This window comes from Lagenorhynchus albirostris, chromosome 1, assembly GCF_949774975.1.
Source record: "Lagenorhynchus albirostris chromosome 1, mLagAlb1.1, whole genome shotgun sequence".
NCBI classification, from domain to species: domain Eukaryota; kingdom Metazoa; phylum Chordata; class Mammalia; order Artiodactyla; family Delphinidae; genus Lagenorhynchus; species Lagenorhynchus albirostris.
The window spans coordinates 138,327,989-138,349,678 of NC_083095.1; the positions used below are offsets into that span (position 1 = coordinate 138,327,989).

Sequence of the window (21,690 nt, forward strand, 5' to 3'; positions counted from 1 at the left end):
CCCGTAAGAGCGTGGCACTTGTGTGGAAGAATATGTGCCAAGGGCGGGCGTGTTCCCCTAGATGGCACCGGCTCTTAGTCTGAGGGGCCACAGTTGCCCAGAGGGTGTCTCAGGGGTTTAGGAAGACATCCTTCTGCTGTGGTGGATGGGAGAGCACTCAGGAGTGGAATTGCAGTGCCCGAGACCAGGGGGATTTTGGACAGCGGTGCTCTGTGTCCTGATGGCCGCACCCTCTGAAGGCGTCAGCTCTATGTTGCTTTCACGTTTCCCTGCGGACCCACAGGCAAGATCTGCAGCAAATTAAATGTCGAGGGGAGACAGAGCACGCATCACTGAGGGATATCGCCCTTTCGCTCGGTGCACCCGTGCACCCTCCTAAAGAACGCATGTGTTCTCTCACCCCGAGCCAGGTGGAATGCCAGGAAAGGAATTCCAGCAGCAGATCAACCTGGGACCATCTGTATAATCCCTGACACCCGGTGAAGTGAGGAGGAGGAGTCTCACAGGGGTGTTGGCCCGCATTCCATGAGGATCCTGGTTTAACCCTTGTTGCGGTAAGTAGCACCTCTTTCCTAAAACCTAGAGGTTTGACCAAGGGAACATGTGCAACGGGGCTACACCCTCACCTTCTGGCCTTTTCCATGGGAACCCGAGCTTCGATGCCCTGAGAACTGGCTGCATTTCCTTCCCCGATGGCTTTGCTTTGTTCACTTCCGTATGCTGACATGATTCAGCTCGCTGTCCGTACCGTGGTGGAATCTGCAAGTTTGCATGTCCAGCGTTTGAGCGTGTGCTTGGCTCGACGATGACTTCCACAAATGCATTCCTTGGAAATCTGAACAAAATGAGTGAGAAATCCCTGCCGTCTCCTCCTTGGAACTGAGGTCCAACACGTGGCTCCCAAAAGGAAAGTAGGGAGAGGTTCGCGTTGCATTTGCTCCCGTGGGTGTCCACAGCCACGCTGTTTAAGTTGAGGCTTGTGGCCGTCTGATGGGGAGAAGAGGCATTGGGAAAGGACCCTGGGATGCCAATCCAGCAGGGAAGGCTAGGGAGAGCGTGCCGTCTGTGGGTTCCTTGGTCGAGCCGGGACTGCTGTCCCCTGCCACGGTTCAGCATTCGGGTAGGAGAGGAAGCGTGAGCCCTTGGTGGTCCGGTCGCCTGCCCTTGAGTTCTACAGGCCTCCGCCACCGGCTACTCGTTGCCTTGTGCCCGCAAAGAAACGGAAGTCTGTAGGCTCAGGGTGAGAGCAGGATTCCTGGCCTAGGGCAGGCTTCTTTGCCGTGTTCTGCTTGGGAGACCAGATGCAGTTTAGGTTTCTCCTGATAAGGGGAGAAATCCAATGGGCCATTGTCACCGGGAGGTTGGCCAAGCTGAGGGCTCCCCCTCGGGTTGTGTCTGGCTTGTGTGTGCTGTGTGAAAGGGCTAGAAAATGCCTTAGTGAAGATAAGTCACAGCAAGCTTCCTTGGTGAGGGGTGGCTCTGGCATCTTTCCCTGACACGTTGGGATCCCGGTGGAGAGAGGAGGGCAAGGCGAATGAAGCAGACACGAGAGATGGCTGGCTAATCCCACAGGTTTACTGGTGGGTGGATAGATCGATGGTGGTCATAGGCTTCCGGGAACACTTTTGGTATTCCCTCAGGGACATTTGGAGGCAAGTGTAGAGAGGGAACACGGGAGCACATCTGTGGCGTGTCTCGCTTGTTTCCCCTCCTTGGTCAATTTACTTCATGGCGGGTCCCTGTGCCAGGGAATGGTTGCCTTCGTGGCACAGGATGGTGTCTTCTCATGGGGGCTGATTTGGAGGCCGTGGGGTGTTTTGTCCCTGTCTGTCCACGTTCTCCCTGTGTTGAAGATGTGAAGGTGTTCCTCAGTACAGCCCTGCATCGGTACTACACCCAGCCCACCTAGCAGTCCCTGAGGATTGCAGACCTTCCCGGAGGTCTTTGGGCAAAACCACGCGGAAAGGGAGTCGGCTGCCAAGGAAAGGCTACAGGTTTCCGGGCCCGAGAGGATGTGTGGTGCGGGGATCTTTTCTCCTGCCACCCGCTGGTGCTTTGAGACTGTGGTGTACGGCGTGCCTGGCCACAGTCCAGAGAAGTCATACCGGTTCAGGTGTCTAGGCTGTTGGCCGGGTTCTCTTGTTGCGCGGCTGTAGGTAACACGTTGCTTCTAGAGGACCTGGGCCTCACGGTTTCACCGAGGTCACGTCACTGACGGACCCAGAGTGCGAAAGTGGCAGGCAGCACTGCAAGAGACCCAATTGCTGCAACAGTTTGCCCCGCCACGTTGGGCATCGTAATGGTTCCCATGCCATTACCTTTGTGTGTACGACAAGGGTAGGTCGTCTGTCCTAACAGCAGGCCAGGAAGTATGCCTGCTGGTGAGTCTGCCTTGATTAGTGCAGGTGTTCCTCACGTGCCCTTTGTCGTGGGTCCCTATGAGCCGCTTTTGGTGGAGGCCGTCATATTCGGCCGTGTGCCCTTCCCTTGTGGAAGATCTCTTGATCTTCCGGGCGCGTCCACTGTGTGGAGCCATATGTGCTTAGAGTTGGTGTGTTCCCCAAAGGTCACTGGCTCTTAGTCTGAGGAGGCACAGTTGCCCTGAGCGTGTCTCAGGGTTTCCGGAAGACATCCTTTAGCTGTGATGGAGGGGAGAGTGCTCAGGAGAGGAATTGCAGGGCCCGAGGCCAGGGTGTTGTTGGACGGCGGGGCTCTTCGTCCTGATGGCGGCACGCTGTGAAGGCGTCTACGCCACGTTGCTTTCACATTTACGTGCGGACGCCCAGGCACGATGGGCAGCAAATGAAATGTTGAGGGGATATAGAGCACGCATCACTAGATGGTATCGCCCTTTCCCTCGGTGCGCCCGTGCACCATCCTCAAGCACGCGTGTGTTCACTCAGCCCGAGCCAGGTGGACTGCCAGGGACGGAATCCCAGCAGCAGAGCAGCCCGGGGCCATCCGTATAATCCATAATACCTGGTGAAGGGAGGAGGAGGAGTCTCGCAGGGGTGTTGGCGCACATTCCATGAGGATCCTGGTTTAAACCTTGTTGCGGTAAGTGGCACTTCTTTGCTAAAACCTAGAGGTTTGGCCACGGGAACTGAAAACCGGTGCTACAGCCTCATCTTCTGTCTTTTTCCTGGGGAACATGAGCTTCGATGACCTGAGAACTGGCTGCATTTCCTGCCCCATGGCTCAGATCTGGCCGCTTCTGTATGCTGACATGATTCAGCTCACTGGCCGTCCCTTGGTGGAATCTGCAACTTTGCATGTCCGGCGTTTGAGCATGTGCTTGGATCGATGATGACCCCCACAGATGCATTCCTTGGAAATCTGAACAAAATGAGTGAGAAAACCCTACCGTCTCCTCATCGGAACTGAGGTCCAGCACGTGGCTCCCAAAAGGAAAGTAGGGAGAGGTTGAGGTTGCGTTTGCTGCCGTGTGTGTGTACAGCCACGTTGTTCAAGTGGAGGGTTGTGGCCGTCTCATGGGGAGAAGAGCCATTGGGAAAGGAGCCTGGGATGCCAATGCAGGTGGGAAGGCTAGGGACAGCGTGCCGTCTCTGGGTTCCTTGGTCGAGCCAGGACTTCTGTCCCCTGCCACGGACGAGCGTGCGGCTAGGAAAGGAAGCGTGAACCATTGGTGGTCCTATCGACTGCATTTGAGTTCTACAGGCCGCCGCCACCGGCTACTCGTTGCCTTGTGCCCTCACGGAAAGAGAAGTCTATGGTCAGGGTCAGAGCAGGATTCCTGGCCTAGGGCTGGCTCTTTGTGATGTTCTGCTTGGGAGACCAGATGCAGTTTCGGTTTCTCATGATGAGGGGAGAAATCCAATGGGCCATTGTCCCCGGGCGGTTGGCCAAGCTGATGGCTCCTCCTCGGGTTGTTTCCGGCTTGTGTGTGCTGTGTGAACAGGCTAGAAAATGCCTTAGTCAAGATAAGTCACAGCAAGCTTCTTTGGTGAGGGGTGGCTCTGGCATCTTTCCATGACACGTTGGGATCCCGGTGGAGAGGGAAGGGCAAGGCTACCGATAAAGACACATGAAATGGCTGGCTAAGCCCACATGTTTACTTGTGGGTGGACAGATTGACAGAGGCCATAGGCTTCCAGGAACACTTTTGATGTCCCCTCAGGAGCATTTGGAGGCACGTGTAGAGAGGGAACACGGGAGAACTTCTGTGGACTGTCCCGCCTTTTTCCCCTCCTTGGTCGATTTACTTCATGGCGGGTCCCTATGCTAGTGAATGGTTGCGTTTGTGGCACAGTATGGTGTCTTCTCATGGGGGCTGATTTGGAGGTCGTGGGGTGTTTTGTCCCTGTCTGTCCACGTTCCCCCTGTGTTGAAGGTGTGAGGGTGTTCCTGAGTCCAGCCCAACATCTTTACTAAACCTGGCCCACATAGCGTTCCCTGAGGTTTGCAGATCTTCCCGGAGGTCACTGGGCACAACCATGCGGAAAAAAGGGAGTCGGCTGCCAAGGAAAGGCTATAGATTTTAAGGCGGGTGAGGGTGTGTGGTGCGGGGGTCATTTTTACTGCCACGCGCTGGTGCATCCAGACTGTGGTATCCGGTGTGCCTGGCCACAGGCCAGACGAGTCATAGCGGTTCAGGTGTCTCGGCTGTTGGCTGGGTTCTCTTAATTGCATGGCTGTGGGTCACACATTGCTTCTAGAAGACCTGGGCCTCACTGTTTCTCCGAGGTCACGTCACTGACGGGCCCGGAGTGTGAATGTGCCAGGTACCACCGCAGTTGACCCCATTGGGGCAATGGTGTTCTCCGCCACAATGGGCATTGGAATGGCTCCCATGCCATTTGGTTGCAAGGGTTTCCCCACCACGTTGGGCTTCAGAATGTTTCCCATGTCATTACCTCTGTGTGTGAACCAAGGGTAGGTCATCTGTCTTGGCAGCAGCTCAGGAAGTGTGCCTACTGGTGAGTCTCGCTTGATCAGTCCAGGTGTTCCTCACGTGCCCTTTGTCACGGTTCCCTTCGAGCTGCTTTTGACGAAGGCCGTCATATTCGGCCAAGGCCCCTTCCCTTGTGGAAGATCTCTTCCCCGTAAGAGCGTGGCACTTGTGTGGAAGAATATGTGCCAAGGGCGGGCGTGTTCCCCTAGATGGCACCGGCTCTTAGTCTGAGGGGCCACAGTTGCCCAGAGGGTGTCTCAGGGGTTTAGGAAGACATCCTTCTGCTGTGGTGGATGGGAGAGCACTCAGGAGTGGAATTGCAGTGCCCGAGACCAGGGGGATTTTGGACAGCGGTGCTCTGTGTCCTGATGGCCGCACCCTCTGAAGGCGTCAGCTCTATGTTGCTTTCACGTTTCCCTGCGGACCCACAGGCAAGATCTGCAGCAAATTAAATGTCGAGGGGAGACAGAGCACGCATCACTGAGGGATATCGCCCTTTCGCTCGGTGCACCCGTGCACCCTCCTAAAGAACGCATGTGTTCTCTCACCCCGAGCCAGGTGGAATGCCAGGAAAGGAATTCCAGCAGCAGATCAACCTGGGACCATCTGTATAATCCCTGACACCCGGTGAAGTGAGGAGGAGGAGTCTCACAGGGGTGTTGGCCCGCATTCCATGAGGATCCTGGTTTAACCCTTGTTGCGGTAAGTAGCACCTCTTTCCTAAAACCTAGAGGTTTGACCAAGGGAACATGTGCAACGGGGCTACACCCTCACCTTCTGGCCATTTCCATGGGAACCCGAGCTTCGATGCCCTGAGAACTGGCTGCATTTCCTTCCCCGATGGCTTTGCTTTGTTCACTTCCGTATGCTGACATGATTCAGCTCGCTGTCCGTACCGTGGTGGAATCTGCAAGTTTGCATGTCCAGCGTTTGAGCGTGTGCTTGGCTCGACGATGACTTCCACAAATGCATTCCTTGGAAATCTGAACAAAATGAGTGAGAAATCCCTGCCGTCTCCTCCTTGGAACTGAGGTCCAACACGTGGCTCCCAAAAGGAAAGTAGGGAGAGGTTCGCGTTGCATTTGCTCCCGTGGGTGTCCACAGCCACGCTGTTTAAGTTGAGGCTTGTGGCCGTCTGATGGGGAGAAGAGGCATTGGGAAAGGACCCTGGGATGCCAATCCAGGTGGGAAGGCTAGGGAGAGCGTGCCGTCTGTGGGTTCCTTGGTCGAGCCGGGACTGCTGTCCCCTGCCACGGTTCAGCATTCGGGTAGGAGAGGAAGCGTGAGCCCTTGGTGGTCCGGTCGCCTGCCCTTGAGTTCTACAGGCCTCCGCCACCGGCTACTCGTTGCCTTGTGCCCGCAAAGAAACGGAAGTCTGTAGGCTCAGGGTGAGAGCAGGATTCCTGGCCTAGGGCAGGCTTCTTTGCCATGTTCTGCTTGGGAGACCAGATGCAGTTTAGGTTTCTCCTGATAAGGGGAGAAATCCAATGGGCCATTGTCACCGGGAGGTTGGCCAAGCTGAGGGCTCCCCCTCGGGTTGTGTCTGGCTTGTGTGTGCTGTGTGAAAGGGCTAGAAAATGCCTTAGTGAAGATAAGTCACAGCAAGCTTCCTTGGTGAGGGGTGGCTCTGGCATCTTTCCCTGACACGTTGGGATCCCGGTGGAGAGAGGAGGGCAAGGCGAATGAAGCAGACACGAGAGATGGCTGGCTAATCCCACAGGTTTACTGGTGGGTGGATAGATCGATGGTGGTCATAGGCTTCCGGGAACACTTTTGGTATTCCCTCAGGGACATTTGGAGGCAAGTGTAGAGAGGGAACACGGGAGCACATCTGTGGCGTGTCTCGCTTGTTTCCCCTCCTTGGTCAATTTACTTCATGGCGGGTCCCTGTGCCAGGGAATGGTTGCCTTCGTGGCACAGGATGGTGTCTTCTCATGGGGGCTGATTTGGAGGCCGTGGGGTGTTTTGTCCCTGTCTGTCCACGTTCTCCCTGTGTTGAAGATGTGAAGGTGTTCCTCAGTACAGCCCTGCATCGGTACTACACCCAGCCCACCTAGCAGTCCCTGAGGATTGCAGACCTTCCCGGAGGTCTTTGGGCAAAACCACGCGGAAAGGGAGTCGGCTGCCAAGGAAAGGCTACAGGTTTCCGGGCCCGAGAGGATGTGTGGTGCGGGGATCTTTTCTCCTGCCACCCGCTGGTGCTTTGAGACTGTGGTGTACGGCGTGCCTGGCCACAGTCCAGAGAAGTCATACCGGTTCAGGTGTCTAGGCTGTTGGCCGGGTTCTCTTGTTGCGCGGCTGTAGGTAACACGTTGCTTCTAGAGGACCTGGGCCTCACGGTTTCACCGAGGTCACGTCACTGACGGACCCAGAGTGCGAAAGTGGCAGGCAGCACTGCAAGAGACCCAATTGCCGCAAGAGTTTGCCCCGCCACGTTGGGCATCGTAATGGTTCCCATGCCATTACCTTTGTGTGTACGACAAGGGTAGGTCGTCTGTCCTAACAGCAGGCCAGGAAGTATGCCTGCTGGTGAGTCTGCCTTGATTAGTGCAGGTGTTCCTCACGTGCCCTTTGTCGTGGGTCCCTATGAGCCGCTTTTGGTGGAGGCCGTCATATTCGGCCGTGTGCCCTTCCCTTGTGGAAGATCTCTTGATCTTCCGGGCGCGTCCACTGTGTGGAGCCATATGTGCTTAGAGTTGGTGTGTTCCCCAAAGGTCACTGGCTCTTAGTCTGAGGAGGCACAGTTGCCCTGAGCGTGTCTCAGGGTTTCCGGAAGACATCCTTTAGCTGTGATGGAGGGGAGAGTGCTCAGGAGAGGAATTGCAGGGCCCGAGGCCAGGGTGTTGTTGGACGGCGGGGCTCTTCGTCCTGATGGCGGCACGCTGTGAAGGCGTCTACGCCACGTTGCTTTCACATTTACGTGCGGACGCCCAGGCACGATGGGCAGCAAATGAAATGTTGAGGGGATATAGAGCACGCATCACTAGATGGTATCGCCCTTTCCCTCGGTGCGCCCGTGCAGCATCCTCAAGCACGCGTGTGTTCACTCAGCCCGAGCCAGGTGGACTGCCAGGGACGGAATCCCAGCAGCAGAGCAGCCCGGGGCCATCCGTATAATCCATAATACCTGGTGAAGGGAGGAGGAGGAGTCTCGCAGGGGTGTTGGCGCACATTCCATGAGGATCCTGGTTTAAACCTTGTTGCGGTAAGTGGCACTTCTTTGCTAAAACCTAGAGGTTTGGCCACGGGAACTGAAAACCGGTGCTACAGCCTCATCTTCTGTCTTTTTCCTGGGGAACATGAGCTTCGATGACCTGAGAACTGGCTGCATTTCCTGCCCCATGGCTCAGATCTGGCCGCTTCTGTATGCTGACATGATTCAGCTCACTGGCCGTCCCTTGGTGGAATCTGCAACTTTGCATGTCCGGCGTTTGAGCATGTGCTTGGATCGATGATGACCCCCACAGATGCATTCCTTGGAAATCTGAACAAAATGAGTGAGAAAACCCTACCGTCTCCTCATCGGAACTGAGGTCCAGCACGTGGCTCCCAAAAGGAAAGTAGGGAGAGGTTGAGGTTGCGTTTGCTGCCGTGTGTGTGTACAGCCACGTTGTTCAAGTGGAGGGTTGTGGCCGTCTCATGGGGAGAAGAGCCATTGGGAAAGGAGCCTGGGATGCCAATGCAGGTGGGAAGGCTAGGGACAGCGTGCCGTCTCTGGGTTCCTTGGTCGAGCCAGGACTTCTGTCCCCTGCCACGGACGAGCGTGCGGCTAGGAAAGGAAGCGTGAACCATTGGTGGTCCTATCGACTGCATTTGAGTTCTACAGGCCGCCGCCACCGGCTACTCGTTGCCTTGTGCCCTCACGGAAAGAGAAGTCTATGGTCAGGGTCAGAGCAGGATTCCTGGCCTAGGGCTGGCTCTTTGTGATGTTCTGCTTGGGAGACCAGATGCAGTTTCGGTTTCTCATGATGAGGGGAGAAATCCAATGGGCCATTGTCCCTGGGCGGTTGGCCAAGCTGATGGCTCCTCCTCGGGTTGTTTCCGGCTTGTGTGTGCTGTGTGAACAGGCTAGAAAATGCCTTAGTCAAGATAAGTCACAGCAAGCTTCTTTGGTGAGGGGTGGCTCTGGCATCTTTCCATGACACGTTGGGATCCCGGTGGAGAGGGAAGGGCAAGGCTACCGATAAAGACACATGAAATGGCTGGCTAAGCCCACATGTTTACTTGTGGGTGGACAGATTGACAGAGGCCATAGGCTTCCAGGAAGACTTTTGATGTCCCCTCAGGAGCATTTGGAGGCACGTGTAGAGAGGGAACACGGGAGAACTTCTGTGGACTGTCCCGCCTTATTCCCCTCCTTGGTCGATTTACTTCATGGCGGGTCCCTATGCTAGTGAATGGTTGCGTTTGTGGCACAGTATGGTGTCTTCTCATGGGGGCTGATTTGGAGGTCGTGGGGTGTTTTGTCCCTGTCTGTCCACGTTCCCCCTGTGTTGGAGGTGTGAGGGTGTTCCTGAGTCCAGCCCAACATCTTTACTAAACCTGGCCCACATAGCGTTCCCTGAGGTTTGCAGATCTTCCCGGAGGTCACTGGGCACAACCATGCGGAAAAAAGGGAGTCGGCTGCCAAGGAAAGGCTATAGATTTTAAGGCGGGTGAGGGTGTGTGGTGCGGGGGTCATTTTTACTGCCACGCGCTGGTGCATCCAGACTGTGGTATCCGGTGTGCCTGACCACAAGCCAGACGAGTCATAGCGGTTCAGGTGTCTCGGCTGTTGGCTGGGTTCTCTTAATTGCATGGCTGTGGGTCACACATTGCTTCTAGAAGACCTGGGCCTCACTGTTTCTCCGAGGTCACGTCACTGACGGGCCCGGAGTGTGAATGTGCCAGGTACCACCGCAGTTGACCCCATTGGTGCAATGGTGTTCTCCGCCACAATGGGCATTGGAATGGCTCCCATGCCATTTGGTTGCAAGGGTTTCCCCACCACGTTGGGCTTCAGAATGTTTCCCATGTCATTACCTCTGTGTGTGAACCAAGGGTAGGTCATCTGTCTTGGCAGCAGCTCAGGAAGTGTGCCTACTGGTGAGTCTCGCTTGATCAGTCCAGGTGTTCCTCACGTGCCCTTTGTCACGGTTCCCTTCGAGCTGCTTTTGACGAAGGCCGTCATATTCGGCCAAGGCCCCTTCCCTTGTGGAAGATCTCTTCCCCGTAAGAGCGTGGCACTTGTGTGGAAGAATATGTGCCAAGGGCGGGCGTGTTCCCCTAGATGGCACCGGCTCTTAGTCTGAGGGGCCACAGTTGCCCAGAGGGTGTCTCAGGGGTTTAGGAAGACATCCTTCTGCTGTGGTGGATGGGAGAGCACTCAGGAGTGGAATTGCAGTGCCCGAGACCAGGGGGATTTTGGACAGCGGTGCTCTGTGTCCTGATGGCCGCACCCTCTGAAGGCGTCAGCTCTATGTTGCTTTCACGTTTCCCTGCGGACCCACAGGCAAGATCTGCAGCAAATTAAATGTCGAGGGGAGACAGAGCACGCATCACTGAGGGATATCGCCCTTTCGCTCGGTGCACCCGTGCACCCTCCTAAAGAACGCATGTGTTCTCTCACCCCGAGCCAGGTGGAATGCCAGGAAAGGAATTCCAGCAGCAGATCAACCTGGGACCATCTGTATAATCCCTGACACCCGGTGAAGTGAGGAGGAGGAGTCTCACAGGGGTGTTGGCCCGCATTCCATGAGGATCCTGGTTTAACCCTTGTTGCGGTAAGTAGCACCTCTTTCCTAAAACCTAGAGGTTTGACCAAGGGAACATGTGCAACGGGGCTACACCCTCACCTTCTGGCCTTTTCCATGGGAACCCGAGCTTCGATGCCCTGAGAACTGGCTGCATTTCCTTCCCCGATGGCTTTGCTTTGTTCACTTCCGTATGCTGACATGATTCAGCTCGCTGTCCGTACCGTGGTGGAATCTGCAAGTTTGCATGTCCAGCGTTTGAGCGTGTGCTTGGCTCGACGATGACTTCCACAAATGCATTCCTTGGAAATCTGAACAAAATGAGTGAGAAATCCCTGCCGTCTCCTCCTTGGAACTGAGGTCCAACACGTGGCTCCCAAAAGGAAAGTAGGGAGAGGTTCGCGTTGCATTTGCTCCCGTGGGTGTCCACAGCCACGCTGTTTAAGTTGAGGCTTGTGGCCGTCTGATGGGGAGAAGAGGCATTGGGAAAGGACCCTGGGATGCCAATCCAGCAGGGAAGGCTAGGGAGAGCGTGCCGTCTGTGGGTTCCTTGGTCGAGCCGGGACTGCTGTCCCCTGCCACGGTTCAGCATTCGGGTAGGAGAGGAAGCGTGAGCCCTTGGTGGTCCGGTCGCCTGCCCTTGAGTTCTACAGGCCTCCGCCACCGGCTACTCGTTGCCTTGTGCCCGCAAAGAAACGGAAGTCTGTAGGCTCAGGGTGAGAGCAGGATTCCTGGCCTAGGGCAGGCTTCTTTGCCATGTTCTGCTTGGGAGACCAGATGCAGTTTAGGTTTCTCCTGATAAGGGGAGAAATCCAATGGGCCATTGTCACCGGGAGGTTGGCCAAGCTGAGGGCTCCCCCTCGGGTTGTGTCTGGCTTGTGTGTGCTGTGTGAAAGGGCTAGAAAATGCCTTAGTGAAGATAAGTCACAGCAAGCTTCCTTGGTGAGGGGTGGCTCTGGCATCTTTCCCTGACACGTTGGGATCCCGGTGGAGAGAGGAGGGCAAGGCGAATGAAGCAGACACGAGAGATGGCTGGCTAATCCCACAGGTTTACTGGTGGGTGGATAGATCGATGGTGGTCATAGGCTTCCGGGAACACTTTTGGTATTCCCTCAGGGACATTTGGAGGCAAGTGTAGAGAGGGAACACGGGAGCACATCTGTGGCGTGTCTCGCTTGTTTCCCCTCCTTGGTCAATTTACTTCATGGCGGGTCCCTGTGCCAGGGAATGGTTGCCTTCGTGGCACAGGATGGTGTCTTCTCATGGGGGCTGATTTGGAGGCCGTGGGGTGTTTTGTCCCTGTCTGTCCACGTTCTCCCTGTGTTGAAGATGTGAAGGTGTTCCTCAGTACAGCCCTGCATCGGTACTACACCCAGCCCACCTAGCAGTCCCTGAGGATTGCAGACCTTCCCGGAGGTCTTTGGGCAAAACCACGCGGAAAGGGAGTCGGCTGCCAAGGAAAGGCTACAGGTTTCCGGGCCCGAGAGGATGTGTGGTGCGGGGATCTTTTCTCCTGCCACCCGCTGGTGCTTTGAGACTGTGGTGTACGGCGTGCCTGGCCACAGTCCAGAGAAGTCATACCGGTTCAGGTGTCTAGGCTGTTGGCCGGGTTCTCTTGTTGCGCGGCTGTAGGTAACACGTTGCTTCTAGAGGACCTGGGCCTCACGGTTTCACCGAGGTCACGTCACTGACGGACCCAGAGTGCGAAAGTGGCAGGCAGCACTGCAAGAGACCCAATTGCTGCAACAGTTTGCCCCGCCACGTTGGGCATCGTAATGGTTCCCATGCCATTACCTTTGTGTGTACGACAAGGGTAGGTCGTCTGTCCTAACAGCAGGCCAGGAAGTATGCCTGCTGGTGAGTCTGCCTTGATTAGTGCAGGTGTTCCTCACGTGCCCTTTGTCGTGGGTCCCTATGAGCCGCTTTTGGTGGAGGCCGTCATATTCGGCCGTGTGCCCTTCCCTTGTGGAAGATCTCTTGATCTTCCGGGCGCGTCCACTGTGTGGAGCCATATGTGCTTAGAGTTGGTGTGTTCCCCAAAGGTCACTGGCTCTTAGTCTGAGGAGGCACAGTTGCCCTGAGCGTGTCTCAGGGTTTCCGGAAGACATCCTTTAGCTGTGATGGAGGGGAGAGTGCTCAGGAGAGGAATTGCAGGGCCCGAGGCCAGGGTGTTGTTGGACGGCGGGGCTCTTCGTCCTGATGGCGGCACGCTGTGAAGGCGTCTACGCCACGTTGCTTTCACATTTACGTGCGGACGCCCAGGCACGATGGGCAGCAAATGAAATGTTGAGGGGATATAGAGCACGCATCACTAGATGGTATCGCCCTTTCCCTCGGTGCGCCCGTGCAGCATCCTCAAGCAGGCGTGTGTTCACTCAGCCCGAGCCAGGTGGACTGCCAGGGACGGAATCCCAGCAGCAGAGCAGCCCGGGGCCATCCGTATAATCCATAATACCTGGTGAAGGGAGGAGGAGGAGTCTCGCAGGGGTGTTGGCGCACATTCCATGAGGATCCTGGTTTAAACCTTGTTGCGGTAAGTGGCACTTCTTTGCTAAAACCTAGAGGTTTGGCCACGGGAACTGAAAACCGGTGCTACAGCCTCATCTTCTGTCTTTTTCCTGGGGAACATGAGCTTCGATGACCTGAGAACTGGCTGCATTTCCTGCCCCATGGCTCAGATCTGGCCGCTTCTGTATGCTGACATGATTCAGCTCACTGGCCGTCCCTTGGTGGAATCTGCAACTTTGCATGTCCGGCGTTTGAGCATGTGCTTGGATCGATGATGACCCCCACAGATGCATTCCTTGGAAATCTGAACAAAATGAGTGAGAAAACCCTACCGTCTCCTCATCGGAACTGAGGTCCAGCACGTGGCTCCCAAAAGGAAAGTAGGGAGAGGTTGAGGTTGCGTTTGCTGCCGTGTGTGTGTACAGCCACGTTGTTCAAGTGGAGGGTTGTGGCCGTCTCATGGGGAGAAGAGCCATTGGGAAAGGAGCCTGGGATGCCAATGCAGGTGGGAAGGCTAGGGACAGCGTGCCGTCTCTGGGTTCCTTGGTCGAGCCAGGACTTCTGTCCCCTGCCACGGACGAGCGTGCGGCTAGGAAAGGAAGCGTGAACCATTGGTGGTCCTATCGACTGCATTTGAGTTCTACAGGCCGCCGCCACCGGCTACTCGTTGCCTTGTGCCCTCACGGAAAGAGAAGTCTATGGTCAGGGTCAGAGCAGGATTCCTGGCCTAGGGCTGGCTCTTTGTGATGTTCTGCTTGGGAGACCAGATGCAGTTTCGGTTTCTCATGATGAGGGGAGAAATCCAATGGGCCATTGTCCCCGGGCGGTTGGCCAAGCTGATGGCTCCTCCTCGGGTTGTTTCCGGCTTGTGTGTGCTGTGTGAACAGGCTAGAAAATGCCTTAGTCAAGATAAGTCACAGCAAGCTTCTTTGGTGAGGGGTGGCTCTGGCATCTTTCCATGACACGTTGGGATCCCGGTGGAGAGGGAAGGGCAAGGCTACCGATAAAGACACATGAAATGGCTGGCTAAGCCCACATGTTTACTTGTGGGTGGACAGATTGACACAAGCCATAGGCTTCCAGGAAGACTTTTGATGTCCCCTCAGGAGCATTTGGAGGCACGTGTAGAGAGGGAACACGGGAGAACTTCTGTGGACTGTCCCGCCTTTTTCCCCTCCTTGGTCGATTTACTTCATGGCGGGTCCCTATGCTAGTGAATGGTTGCCTTTGTGGCACAGTATGGTGTCTTGTCATGGGGGCTGATTTGGAGGTCGTGGGGTGTTTTGTCCCTGTCTGTCCACGTTCCCCCTGTGTTGAAGGTGTGAGGGTGTTCCTGAGTCCAGCCCAACATCTTTACTAAACCTGGCCCACATAGCGTTCCCTGAGGTTTGCAGATCTTCCCGGAGGTCACTGGGCACAACCATGCGGAAAAAAGGGAGTCGGCTGCCAAGGAAAGGCTATAGATTTAAAGGCGGGTGAGGGTGTGTGGTGCGGGGGTCATTTTTACTGCCACGCGCTGGTGCATCCAGACTGTGGTATCCGGTGTGCCTGGCCACAGGCCAGACGAGTCATAGCGGTTCAGGTGTCTCGGCTGTTGGCTGGGTTCTCTTAATTGCATGGCTGTGGGTCACACATTGCTTCTAGAAGACCTGGGCCTCACTGTTTCTCCGAGGTCACGTCACTGACGGGCCCGGAGTGTGAATGTGCCAGGTACCACCGCAGTTGACCCCGTTGGTGCAATGGTGTTCTCCGCCACAATGGGCATTGGAATGGCTCCCATGCCATTTGGTTGCAAGGGTTTCCCCACCACGTTGGGCTTCAGAATGTTTCCCATGTCATTACCTCTGTGTGTGAACCAAGGGTAGGTCATCTGTCTTGGCAGCAGCTCAGGAAGCGTGCCTACTGGTGAGTCTCGCTTGATCAGTCCAGGTGTTCCTCACGTGCCCTTTGTCACGGTTCCCTTCGAGCTGCTTTTGACGAAGGCCGTCATATTCGGCCAAGGCCCCTTCCCTTGTGGAAGATCTCTTCCCCGTAAGAGCGTGGCACTTGTGTGGAAGAATATGTGCCAAGGGCGGGCGTGTTCCCCTAGATGGCACCGGCTCTTAGTCTGAGGGGCCACAGTTGCCCAGAGGGTGTCTCAGGGGTTTAGGAAGACATCCTTCTGCTGTGGTGGATGGGAGAGCACTCAGGAGTGGAATTGCAGTGCCCGAGACCAGGGGGATTTTGGACAGCGGTGCTCTGTGTCCTGATGGCCGCACCCTCTGAAGGCGTCAGCTCTATGTTGCTTTCACGTTTCCCTGCGGACCCACAGGCAAGATCTGCAGCAAATTAAATGTCGAGGGGAGACAGAGCACGCATCACTGAGGGATATCGCCCTTTCGCTCGGTGCACCCGTGCACCCTCCTAAAGAACGCATGTGTTCTCTCACCCCGAGCCAGGTGGAATGCCAGGAAAGGAATTCCAGCAGCAGATCAACCTGGGACCATCTGTATAATCCCTGACACCCGGTGAAGTGAGGAGGAGGAGTCTCACAGGGGTGTTGGCCCGCATTCCATGAGGATCCTGGTTTAACCCTTGTTGCGGTAAGTAGCACCTCTTTCCTAAAACCTAGAGGTTTGACCAAGGGAACATGTGCAACGGGGCTACACCCTCACCTTCTGGCCTTTTCCATGGGAACCCGAGCTTCGATGCCCTGAGAACTGGCTGCATTTCCTTCCCCGATGGCTTTGCTTTGTTCACTTCCGTATGCTGACATGATTCAGCTCGCTGTCCGTACCGTGGTGGAATCTGCAAGTTTGCATGTCCAGCGTTTGAGCGTGTGCTTGGCTCGACGATGACTTCCACAAATGCATTCCTTGGAAATCTGAACAAAATGAGTGAGAAATCCCTGCCGTCTCCTCCTTGGAACTGAGGTCCAACACGTGGCTCCCAAAAGGAAAGTAGGGAGAGGTTCGCGTTGCATTTGCTCCCGTGGGTGTCCACAGCCACGCTGTTTAAGTTGAGGCTTGTGGCCGTCTGATGGGGAGAAGAGGCATTGGGAAAGGACCCTGGGATGCCAATCCAGGTGGGAAGGCTAGGGAGAGCGTGCCGTCTGTGGGTTCCTTGGTCGAGCCGGGACTGCTGTCCCCTGCCACGGTTCAGCATTCGGGTAGGAGAGGAAGCGTGAGCCCTTGGTGGCCCGGTCGCCTGCCCTTGAGTTCTACAGGCCTCCGCCACCGGCTACTCGTTGCCTTGTGCCCGCAAAGAAACGGAAGTCTGTAGGCTCAGGGTGAGAGCAGGATTCCTGGCCTAGGGCAGGCTTCTTTGCCGTGTTCTGCTTGGGAGACCAGATGCAGTTTAGGTTTCTCCTGATAAGGGGAGAAATCCAATGGGCCATTGTCACCGGGAGGTTGGCCAAGCTGAGGGCTCCCCCTCGGGTTGTGTCTGGCTTGTGTGTGCTGTGTGAAAGGGCTAGAAAATGCCTTAGTGAAGATAAGTCACAGCAAGCTTCCTTGGTGAGGGGTGGCTCTGGCATCTTTCCCTGACACGTTGGGATCCCGGTGGAGAGAGGAGGGCAAGGCGAATGAAGCAGACACGAGAGATGGCTGGCTAATCCCACAGGTTTACTGGTGGGTGGATAGATCGATGGTGGTCATAGGCTTCCGGGAACACTTTTGGTATTCCCTCAGGGACATTTGGAGGCAAGTGTAGAGAGGGAACACGGGAGCACATCTGTGGCGTGTCTCGCTTGTTTCCCCTCCTTGGTCAATTTACTTCATGGCGGGTCCCTGTGCCAGGGAATGGTTGCCTTCGTGGCACAGGATGGTGTCTTCTCATGGGGGCTGATTTGGAGGCCGTGGGGTGTTTTGTCCCTGTCTGTCCACGTTCTCCCTGTGTTGAAGATGTGAAGGTGTTCCTCAGTACAGCCCTGCATCGGTACTACACCCAGCCCACCTAGCAGTCCCTGAGGATTGCAGACCTTCCCGGAGGTCTTTGGGCAAAACCACGCGGAAAGGGAGTCGGCTGCCAAGGAAAGGCTACAGGTTTCCGGGCCCGAGAGGATGTGTGGTGCGGGGATCTTTTCTCCTGCCACCCGCTGGTGCTTTGAGACTGTGGTGTACGGCGTGCCTGGCCACAGTCCAGAGAAGTCATACCGGTTCAGGTGTCTAGGCTGTTGGCCGGGTTCTCTTGTTGCACGGCTGTAGGTAACACGTTGCTTCTAGAGGACCTGGGCCTCACGGTTTCACCGAGGTCACGTCACTGACGGACCCAGAGTGCGAAAGTGGCAGGCAGCACTGCAAGAGACCCAATTGCTGCAACAGTTTGCCCCGCCACGTTGGGCATCGTAATGGTTCCCATGCCATTACCTTTGTGTGTACGACAAGGGTACAAGGGTCTGTCCTAACAGCAGGCCAGGAAGTATGCCTGCTGGTGAGTCTGCCTTGATTAGTGCAGGTGTTCCTCACGTGCCCTTTGTCGTGGGTCCCTATGAGCCGCTTTTGGTGGAGGCCGTCATATTCGGCCGTGTGCCCTTCCCTTGTGGAAGATCTCTTGATCTTCCGGGCGCGTCCACTGTGTGGAGCCATATGTGCTTAGAGTTGGTGTGTTCCCCAAAGGTCACTGGCTCTTAGTCTGAGGAGGCACAGTTGCCCTGAGCGTGTCTCAGGGTTTCCGGAAGACATCCTTTAGCTGTGATGGAGGGGAGAGTGCTCAGGAGAGGAATTGCAGGGCCCGAGGCCAGGGTGTTGTTGGACGGCGGGGCTCTTCGTCCTGATGGCGGCACGCTGTGAAGGCGTCTACGCCACGTTGCTTTCACATTTACGTGCGGACGCCCAGGCACGATGGGCAGCAAATGAAATGTTGAGGGGATATAGAGCACGCATCGCTAGATGGTATCGCCCTTTCCCTCGGTGCGCCCGTGCACCATCCTCAAGCACGCGTGTGTTCACTCAGCCCGAGCCAGGTGGACTGCCAGGGACGGAATCCCAGCAGCAGAGCAGCCCGGGGCCATCCGTATAATCCATAATACCTGGTGAAGGGAGGAGGAGGAGTCTCGCAGGGGTGTTGGCGCACATTCCATGAGGATCCTGGTTTAAACCTTGTTGCGGTAAGTGGCACTTCTTTGCTAAAACCTAGAGGTTTGGCCACGGGAACTGAAAACCGGTGCTACAGCCTCATCTTCTGTCTTTTTCCTGGGGAACATGAGCTTCGATGACCTGAGAACTGGCTGCATTTCCTGCCCCATGGCTCAGATCTGGCCGCTTCTGTATGCTGACATGATTCAGCTCACTGGCCGTCCCTTGGTGGAATCTGCAACTTTGCATGTCCGGCGTTTGAGCATGTGCTTGGATCGATGATGACCCCCACAGATGCATTCCTTGGAAATCTGAACAAAATGAGTGAGAAAACCCTACCGTCTCCTCATCGGAACTGAGGTCCAGCACGTGGCTCCCAAAAGGAAAGTAGGGAGAGGTTGAGGTTGCGTTTGCTGCCGTGTGTGTGTACAGCCACGTTGTTCAAGTGGAGGGTTGTGGCCGTCTCATGGGGAGAAGAGCCATTGGGAAAGGAGCCTGGGATGCCAATGCAGGTGGGAAGGCTAGGGACAGCGTGCCGTCTCTGGGTTCCTTGGTCGAGCCAGGACTTCTGTCCCCTGCCACGGACGAGCATGCGGCTAGGAAAGGAAGCGTGAACCATTGGTGGTCCTATCGACTGCATTTGAGTTCTACAGGCCGCCGCCACCGGCTACTCGTTGCCTTGTGCCCTCACGGAAAGAGAAGTCTATGGTCAGGGTCAGAGCAGGATTCCTGGCCTAGGGCTGGCTCTTTGTGATGTTCTGCTTGGGAGACCAGATGCAGTTTCGGTTTCTCATGATGAGGGGAGAAATCCAATGGGCCATTGTCCCCGGGCGGTTGGCCAAGCTGATGGCTCCTCCTCGGGTTGTTTCCGGCTTGTGTGTGCTGTGTGAACAGGCTAGGAAATGCCTTAGTCAAGATAAGTCACAGCAAGCTTCTTTGGTGAGGGGTGGCTCTGGCATCTTTCCATGACACGTTGGGATCCCGGTGGAGAGGGAAGGGCAAGGCTACCGATAAAGACACATGAAATGGCTGGCTAAGCCCACATGTTTACTTGTGGGTGGACAGATTGACAGAGGCCATAGGCTTCCAGGAACACTTTTGATATCCCCTCAGGAGCATTTGGAGGCACGTGTAGAGAGGGAACACGGGAGAACTTCTGTGGACTGTCCCGCCTTTTTCCCCTCCTTGGTCGATTTACTTCATGGCGGGTCCCTATGCTAGTGAACGGTTGCCTTTGTGGCACAGTATGGTGTCTTGTCATGGGGGCTGATTTGGAGGTCGTGGGGTGTTTTGTCCCTGTCTGTCCACGTTCCCCCTGTGTTGAAGGTGTGAGGGTGTTCCTGAGTCCAGCCCAACATCTTTACTAAACCTGGCCCACATAGCGTTCCCTGAGGTTTGCAGATCTTCCCGGAGGTCACTGGGCACAACCATGCGGAAAAAAGGGAGTCGGCTGCCAAGGAAAGGCTATAGATTTAAAGGCGGGTGAGGGTGTGTGGTGCGGGGGTCATTTTTACTGCCACGCGCTGGTGCATCCAGACTGTGGTATCCGGTGTGCCTGGCCACAGGCCAGACGAGTCATAGCGGTTCAGGTGTCTCGGCTGTTGGCTGGGTTCTCTTAATTGCATGGCTGTGGGTCACACATTGCTTCTAGAAGACCTGGGCCTCACTGTTTCTCCAAGGTCACGTCACTGACGGGCCCGGAGTGTGAATGTGCCAGGTACCACCGCAGTTGACCCCATTGGGGCAATGGTGTTCTCCGCCACAATGGGCATTGGAATGGCTCCCATGCCATTTGGTTGCAAGGGTTTCCCCACCACGTTGGGCTTCAGAATGTTTCCCATGTCATTACCTCTGTGTGTGAACCAAGGGTAGGTCATCTGTCTTGGCAGCAGCTCAGGAAGCGTGCCTACTGGTGAGTCTCGCTTGATCAGTCCAGGTGTTCCTCACGTGCCCTTTGTCACGGTTCCCTTCGAGCTGCTTTTGACGAAGGCCGTCATATTCGGCCAAGGCCCCTTCCCTTGTGGAAGATCTCTTCCCCGTAAGAGCGTGGCACTTGTGTGGAAGAATATGTGCCAAGGGCGGGCGTGTTCCCCTAGATGGCACCGGCTCTTAGTCTGAGGGGCCACAGTTGCCCAGAGGGTGTCTCAGGGGTTTAGGAAGACATCCTTCTGCTGTGGTGGATGGGAGAGCACTCAGGAGTGGAATTGCAGTGCCCGAGACCAGGGGGATTTTGGACAGCGGTGCTCTGTGTCCTGATGGCTGCACCCTCTGAAGGCGTCAGCTCTATGTTGCTTTCACGTTTCCCTGCGGACCCACAGGCAAGATCTGCAGCAAATTAAATGTCGAGGGGAGACAGAGCACGCATCACTGAGGGATATCGCCCTTTCGCTCGGTGCACCCGTGCACCCTCCTAAAGAACGCATGTGTTCTCTCACCCCGAGCCAGGTGGAATGCCAGGAAAGGAATTCCAGCAGCAGATCAACCTGGGACCATCTGTATAATCCCTGACACCCGGTGAAGTGAGGAGGAGGAGTCTCACAGGGGTGTTGGCCCGCATTCCATGAGGATCCTGGTTTAACCCTTGTTGCGGTAAGTAGCACCTCTTTCCTAAAACCTAGAGGTTTGACCAAGGGAACATGTGCAACGGGGCTACACCCTCACCTTCTGGCCTTTTCCATGGGAACCCGAGCTTCGATGCCCTGAGAACTGGCTGCATTTCCTTCCCCGATGCCTTTGCTTTGTTCACTTCCGTATGCTGACGTGATTCAGCTCGCTGTCCGTACCGTGGTGGAATCTGCAAGTTTGCATGTCCAGCGTTTGAGCGTGTGCTTGGCTCGACGATGACTTCCACAAATGCATTCCTTGGAAATCTGAACAAAATGAGTGAGAAATCCCTGCCGTCTCCTCCTTGGAACTGAGGTCCAACACGTGGCTCCCAAAAGGAAAGTAGGGAGAGGTTCGCGTTGCATTTGCTCCCGTGGGTGTCCACAGCCACGCTGTTTAAGTTGAGGCTTGTGGCCGTCTGATGGGGAGAAGAGGCATTGGGAAAGGACCCTGGGATGCCAATCCAGGTGGGAAGGCTAGGGAGAGCGTGCCGTCTGTGGGTTCCTTGGTCGAGCCGGGACTGCTGTCCCCTGCCACGGTTCAGCATTCGGGTAGGAGAGGAAGCGTGAGCCCTTGGTGGTCCGGTCGCCTGCCCTTGAGTTCTACAGGCCTCCGCCACCGGCTACTCGTTGCCTTGTGCCCGCAAAGAAACGGAAGTCTGTAGGCTCAGGGTGAGAGCAGGATTCCTGGCCTAGGGCAGGTTTCTTTGCCGTGTTCTGCTTGGGAGACCAGATGCAGTTTAGGTTTCTCCTGATAAGGGGAGAAATCCAATGGGCCATTGTCACCGGGAGGTTGGCCAAGCTGAGGGCTCCTCCTCGGGTTGTGTCTGGCTTGTGTGTGCTGTGTGAAAGGGCTAGAAAATGCCTTAGTGAAGATAAGT

The 21,690-nt window shown here is 55.8% G+C and overlaps 9 non-coding genes across 9 annotated transcripts; all 9 read left to right on the forward strand.

Moving 5' to 3' along the window:
• The first annotated feature begins 796 nt into the window (after positions 1–796).
• Positions 797–888, forward strand: LOC132505535 (small nucleolar RNA SNORD116). Its single transcript, XR_009535438.1, has one exon. It is a non-coding gene; the product is annotated as a small nucleolar RNA SNORD116 (small nucleolar RNA).
• A 2,409-nt stretch (positions 889–3,297) lies between these two features.
• LOC132504950 (small nucleolar RNA SNORD116) lies at positions 3,298–3,389 on the forward strand. Its single transcript, XR_009535188.1, has one exon. It is a non-coding gene; the product is annotated as a small nucleolar RNA SNORD116 (small nucleolar RNA).
• A 2,467-nt stretch (positions 3,390–5,856) lies between these two features.
• LOC132505539 (small nucleolar RNA SNORD116) lies at positions 5,857–5,948 on the forward strand. Its single transcript, XR_009535439.1, has one exon. It is a non-coding gene; the product is annotated as a small nucleolar RNA SNORD116 (small nucleolar RNA).
• A 2,409-nt stretch (positions 5,949–8,357) lies between these two features.
• LOC132504953 (small nucleolar RNA SNORD116) lies at positions 8,358–8,449 on the forward strand. The gene has a single exon (XR_009535189.1). It is a non-coding gene; the product is annotated as a small nucleolar RNA SNORD116 (small nucleolar RNA).
• Positions 8,450–10,916: 2,467 nt separating this feature from the next.
• LOC132505541 (small nucleolar RNA SNORD116) lies at positions 10,917–11,008 on the forward strand. Its single transcript, XR_009535440.1, has one exon. It is a non-coding gene; the product is annotated as a small nucleolar RNA SNORD116 (small nucleolar RNA).
• A 2,409-nt stretch (positions 11,009–13,417) lies between these two features.
• LOC132504956 (small nucleolar RNA SNORD116) lies at positions 13,418–13,509 on the forward strand. Its single transcript, XR_009535191.1, has one exon. It is a non-coding gene; the product is annotated as a small nucleolar RNA SNORD116 (small nucleolar RNA).
• A 2,467-nt stretch (positions 13,510–15,976) lies between these two features.
• Positions 15,977–16,068, forward strand: LOC132505547 (small nucleolar RNA SNORD116). Its single transcript, XR_009535441.1, has one exon. It is a non-coding gene; the product is annotated as a small nucleolar RNA SNORD116 (small nucleolar RNA).
• Positions 16,069–18,478: 2,410 nt separating this feature from the next.
• On the forward strand, positions 18,479–18,570 carry LOC132504962 (small nucleolar RNA SNORD116). Its single transcript, XR_009535192.1, has one exon. It is a non-coding gene; the product is annotated as a small nucleolar RNA SNORD116 (small nucleolar RNA).
• Positions 18,571–21,037: 2,467 nt separating this feature from the next.
• On the forward strand, positions 21,038–21,129 carry LOC132505551 (small nucleolar RNA SNORD116). The gene has a single exon (XR_009535442.1). It is a non-coding gene; the product is annotated as a small nucleolar RNA SNORD116 (small nucleolar RNA).
• The last annotated feature ends 561 nt before the right edge of the window (positions 21,130–21,690 follow it).